Raw genomic sequence first — 6,000 nt, 5'->3', positions numbered from 1 at the left:
GCTCGCAATGCCAGTTCTTTATGCAAAAACCCTAATGCTTCCCGTCAAGCCATTAGAAGTGATACAATCAGCCCAGGCCCCATTAAGCCATCAGTGTCCACCTGTGATAAAGATGGCCATTTGTTTTCTTAAAGCCCACTTAATGTCTGCTTAACTCAATTTGTCAGGAAATGTAGAACAATTTCCTCACAGCCTGAAATTTGGTAGTGGTTCAAAGTCAAAAGGCCAGGTCTAGTCTTATTCAAATGATATAATGAACAGTCTTCAAATCTAAATCTCCCTTGGGGAGATGCTGTTTACTTTTTTTTTTTTCAATGTTAGAAAAAAAAGGAAAGAATAAAATGTATGCTTTTCTTTGATTACTGAAAATACTGAAGCCTTTTAACCCCTTCGTATGGGTCATCTGAGAAATAACTTCCTCGCTCCCTTCTTTTGCTGAGGGTTAATATACTAAAGGTTAGACATAGGCAAGCAAAAAAAAMCCATATGTATCAGGGTGAATATTCACAAAATGATTCTCAGCACACTTCAAAAAACAGTCTCTTTTTTGGAGTGTGTAATTTTACATCTCAGACACATCTCTCATCTTCACTGTATTTAGGGCTCCGCTCCTGATGTGCTGCCCAGGGGCCCGATCCTCCTTCTCGGGGCAAAGGCGGCAGCGACGTTCCCAGCCAGCCCGGCGATGCTGCTGGAGACCTTTGCCGGGAATCTCGCCCAGGGGACGRATGGACAGCAGCTGAATAAATACTGCGGGATCCGGCCCCGGCTTTGCCGTCATTTAGCGGGGTTTGGGGAGCCAGCGGAGAGCTCCAAAAGCCACCGGTGAGGGCAGCGGGATGCCCGCTTCCCCCAAAAGGAAAAGCCCTGCATAGAAAGCAAGCAAGGGCCCTGATTTCAAAAATATGCACCGAATGATTAAACGGGAATGGGTGGCCTTGCAGAATCCCTTCTGATTTGGGGATACGATTTTCCAACACGGCTCCCAGGGCTTGTGGAAGGGCGCGCGGGGCCGGTTTGCAGCGCAGCTTTGGCTGCATCTGCCGGGGAAACGTCACGTCCAGATGCTCCTCGGGCCCCCAAGAGCCCCGTAGAGCAGCAGAGCCCCACGCACTGAGTGGCCAAGAGCTCAGCCCCATCGCCCTGCACTCTGGAGCGGTGCACAGGGAAGCGGAGCGTCCCATCCAGAGCTCAGGCYGCCCTGCTGCAGCCAGCAAAACTCAGGGTCCAACCAGCCCCCAGAACAACCCACCCACAATTTCCCCCCTTTCTGTTTTGTTTTTTTTTTTAATTTTTAATTTTTTTTTTTTTTTTTTTGCAACGCCTAAGCGGGCGGCGTGCGCCGCTCGGCTATAATTAGGGCAGCAAATTTTGCTTTCCGTCTTGGTGCTTGCTGTTACATATTGCATGTAATGTATGGCGCTGTTAAGGGAAAAAAATTGGAGTCAAAGTGCCGGGAAAGTTCGGTCTGCTCTGTAGCACTGTGAGATTGTTGACATCTGCCGAGGTTGGAGAGCTCAGTAAGCAGGAAATGGGGTGTCACTCTGAGTGGTAGTTTACCATTATCCTGGCATCCTAATGAAGTGTCTGCAGTGCACAGAGCTTCTGGATGGCATCTTAACGCACGGCTAAGCAAAAGCACTTCTCTCCTTGTCACTGTCATCCATCTGCCTGCACCCTACTGCAGCCAATGGGATGGAACCATGCTACAATGTGCTATAAGCCATTTAGAGTTGCACATTGCATAATCAGGCCCATCAAATATGTAAAAAATGACTATTATTGGTTATTTCCCTCCAACTCTGGCACCTGGAGTTCGAGGCATTAAAGTTTAACTTTTGGAAGTGCTGCTGTTCTTTTTCCTTCTTTCATTCCCCCCACCCTCCCATTAATTCTAAATATATTTTTGCTAAATAAGACCAAGTTGCAAGCTCATTGTCTGAAGTCTTGCTAACGGATTGCAAAAGTTGCATGAATATTCATTGAAAACACCACTCTATATATCGCGTAGGGTGAATTTATCAATTGCCCATACAGAGGGGTTTCACCCAATTCCCATTTTCTTCAGCAATGTCTATTTCTGAGGCATGAATAAAAAGTAAAATCAATTCCGATCACAAATTGGTTATTTTCCTTATGGCAAACATTAGTTAGTTTGAGCACTTCTTATAGATTTTTTTTAAAAAGAAAAAAACAAGAAAGTATTACACAATGCATCTTCACAAAAAGATTGCCGTAGTGTAGCGCAAGTGATTAAAATTGGGACCTTTGTGCTGCATATACGAACATTAAAATATCCTGACATTAAAAGTGGCATAAGGAATATTTTTAATATGTGTGCATGTGCCTGTGTATTTTAAGCAGCATGATTGCCACAATATGAAGACCAACTGAATGAAAAGAGAGTTTTGGCACAGTTGACATCTCTAAAGAAAAAAAAAAAGAAGAATCAAGCCCAAAGTGTGCAGAGCAAGTTTGCATTCCCTGATAGCACCAAAGCTATCGAGGAGCGGGGTTAAGCCTCCGGTGACAGGGCACGTTTCTGCGCTGGGCAAGAGGAAGACGAATTGGCTAAGTTGGGTGTTTATTTATACCACCGAGAGGGCAGGACATAATTTAGTTGCATCGGGAATTTTTCACAGACATTAAAACTATAGCAAACATAACAGCGGGGATGCTTGCACAGCAGCACAGTGGGGAGGCGCGCGCAGCGTCTGCCCACACTCCGGCTGGCTGTAGCCAGCGCCATAAGTCTCACAATTCCATTAGCGCTCAAAAATCCACCTAACTCAGTTCCCAATTTAAAAAAAAAACAAAATAAAATAAAATAAGCAAACCGAAAAAGCCCCAAACAAGACCTGTCTTTCTCTCAACAGCCAAATCAGTCAGGAATTGTTGGAGGGAAAAAATTAAAAAGAAACTCTTGGCAGGCAGGTTTTTGCTGCAGCAACAGTGTGTGACGTTTTAACCGCAGCAGAAATTGTATCCAAAAAAGCAAAATAAGGTGAGAAGGGCTGGGAAAGAAAATGAGAGGAAAGTGTGCTTAGAAAAAAAAAAATACAGATTAGGTGACAGATCAATAGGCTGATGGTTTATGCAGAATCATAAATCAGTGTTTTTTCAGCAATTCAGCTCTGAGAGCATGAAAAAAAAAAAAAAAGAAATGTTGCTCGTGATAAAATTAGGCATTAATGTGAGCTATAAATGCCGTTTAACATTAAACATGCCCACGCAAGTGCAGTACCCGGGAAAGGGAAATGGGTCCTCGAGTGAAACTCTGCAAAGTGAGTCGGACATGAATAATGCAGCGGGGCCGAGGGGGGCCGGGGTCGGGCTGCGCTACCTTGCAAAATAATGAATGCATGTCAGGTTGGAGACATATAGCCCTGCCCCACGAACGTGAGTTATTGGAGATAAACCTGGCGCTTCCTGCTCGGAAACAAAGTGCCTTGTTGTAAACATCCCCGTCCATTTAAAGTTAATGATTAAAAGAAAGATTCGGCGGGATTTGCTTAAGTGTTCTTTATGGACACGAGTGCTAAAGGTTACTTTTTTCGTTCATTTTTACCCGGCCACTGTTAATGTTGCAGACACATCATGGCTCTTTTTTTTTTCTCCTATGCTCAAATGTTTATTCAAGCTCATTTACAAAGGAGCTTATGTAATATTAAGTGATTTTTCTCAATGCATTCTTCATTTAAATATAAACAAGAGAGCATCTCTGCAGTTCTGCTCTGTTAAAAGGGAGGCAGCCCTATTTTTAAAGGCAGTAACCCAAATTCTAAATATACGTTCTATGAAAATATTGCATAGACTACCATCTGCGACTCGCTGCAGAGTATCTTCATCTGCTGAAATTATCACCTACATCTTCCATATTTTTCCCAGAATGTAAAGGGGAAAAAAATAGAAAAAAAAAAAGGATTAAACATCCTCTCACTCTTTATTCGATATACATGATTCTGATGATTTTATTGCTTCTGAAATCCATTCAGGGAAAAGAGAGTCTAACTTTCTCAAAAGTGGATCATTTCCCTAGATTCCCTGCAATTTTCACTACTAAAAAGTGTTTATCAGATTTGGCCTCTTTCATTTTCTAGACCTCACTGGAGAATTTAACACAGAAATCTTCCTATTTAGGAATCCAAGGGAGAAAAATTCTATGAAAGCAGAATTCAAGGCTTCGCAGCAGAAAAGCAAATACATAGGTATTGCAATGGAAACATAAGATCTTGCATCTGATCTGTTAAGTATTCCATCAACAAGGTCAAGAGTAAAGACAAGCCCAGCCACTAAAGCTGAAGCAAGAGTAAGCTTCTTTTTTTTAAAAAAAAGGAACAGTTTATACTCTTCAGTTTCTTGAGTGGAAAAAAATGAATTCTTTTACACTGAGGAAAAAAAAAAAAAAAAGAAAACACAAGCGTATACAGTGTTTAAAAAAAAAAAAAAGAACAATATGAACCATTTTAATGAAAGAGTGCCCAGTATTTTCATGGAACTATAAAAGGGAGTGAGAGTAAGTGTTATGGCAAAAAGCCTGGGCTCAGCAGCTTTGTGTGGGAAATGGTGAAATGTGACTGTGATTTATAATGAGAAAAGGTATCTACAACATACAATTTTCTACCTAGCTGCAAATAATAATTCATAGTGATGTCCCTTCCAGATAAAATACCTTTGCAATGTAGGACTCATGTGGTAAAATGATCATGATAAATGTCAGACCAGTGCAGGTAACGGCTTTACAAACCATTAAGATTAGCTAGCTCTTTTTTTTTTTTTTTTTTTTTTTTTTTTTTTTTTTTTTGATGATAACAGTAACCATGCTGTGACTCTACGTGGTAATAATATCTCAGTACTGATAAATGCCAGAGCCAGGCAAAGGTGTTTATCATCCCCGCTCAGAAATGCTGACTAAAGTTACCACATGTTGCCTGTTTTTTCTTCTTTTACAATAGACTGACAATTAGCAAATAGGCTGACTCGCCTCATAATTTTATGCACAGTTTCCAGGATTTTCTGCCGTAGCACCTCGCTCAGCTTCCCTTCTGCATATTGATACCCAGGGCTTCAGTAGCCTCAACTAAAGCTTAAAGCTAAGCCTAAAACAAAGCGCTATATCCTKGCCATTTTCCCAACAAATGATTTCCTTGTGAATTAGCACTGCCTTTTTTGTTTGCTTGTTTTGTGAATGTACCTTAGGAGGACCCAGGGTCTCAGCAAGGCAGCAGTGCTCCTTTTCTCTGGAGGGACTGAAGTCCATTGAATCCCCTGGAGAAAAGAGAATTAAAAACGGGGTTGAGTAGTTTTGTTTGAAAAGTTGGGCATTCCCTGATCAACCTACACAGGACTTTCAACCTCAATATGATAGGGTCGTCCACATGTCATGTAGGACAAGCAAAAAAAGCCTACAGAAGCTGTGCCTACTTCTTTCCATAGATCCACTTCTGCAAACTTCAGATCATTTTGATCTGTAGCATTTCTGCTGGGATGACTCTCTCTCTTACGGACAAAAAATAATCCATATTATTGGCATGGGCAGAAAAATCAAGGGATTCCTGAGTTTCATGACTTGGGTGCTGGGTCTATATAGGTCAAAACAGAGTAAAATACTTCTTAGAAATATTATTCTTTACTTGTGTATAACTTCATTACTGCTATTGACACCTGCACAACTTTCTATGGAAAAAAATCTTATGAAATAATTCTTCTCACTGGAAAATAACGCCTGCTCATTGTCTACTTTGAACTTRAGTCCTCAATATGTAAAATGTTAGCAGTATTATAGACAATATTCACCTCTATATCTGCGCATATGAAGAATTAACCTTAACAGGAGTTAGGAATGCATGCTGAAGAAAGAATACCATCCTATTAATAATTTTATTTTTTAAATTAATTTGAGATGCCAGAAATTTTTGTTCCATAATTTTTTTTTTTGTAAAATTTTGAATTAAGTCACTAATCATCATGCCTATTTATGCAGCACCTACTGTAACTGGG

General features: G+C 40.8%; 1 protein-coding gene across 1 annotated transcript in view; it reads left to right on the top strand.

Moving 5' to 3' along the window:
• Positions 1–6,000, top strand: part of ARHGAP15 (Rho GTPase activating protein 15) — a 293,000-nt gene that overhangs the window by 265,316 nt on the left and 21,684 nt on the right. The window lies entirely within an intron of this gene.

This window comes from Nothoprocta perdicaria, unplaced genomic scaffold (genome assembly GCF_003342845.1).
Source record: "Nothoprocta perdicaria isolate Ctin4 unplaced genomic scaffold, notPer1 scaffold_27, whole genome shotgun sequence".
NCBI classification, from domain to species: domain Eukaryota; kingdom Metazoa; phylum Chordata; class Aves; order Tinamiformes; family Tinamidae; genus Nothoprocta; species Nothoprocta perdicaria.
Note: the sequence above shows the minus strand (reverse complement) of the source record. Positions and strands in the feature narration are given on the sequence as shown.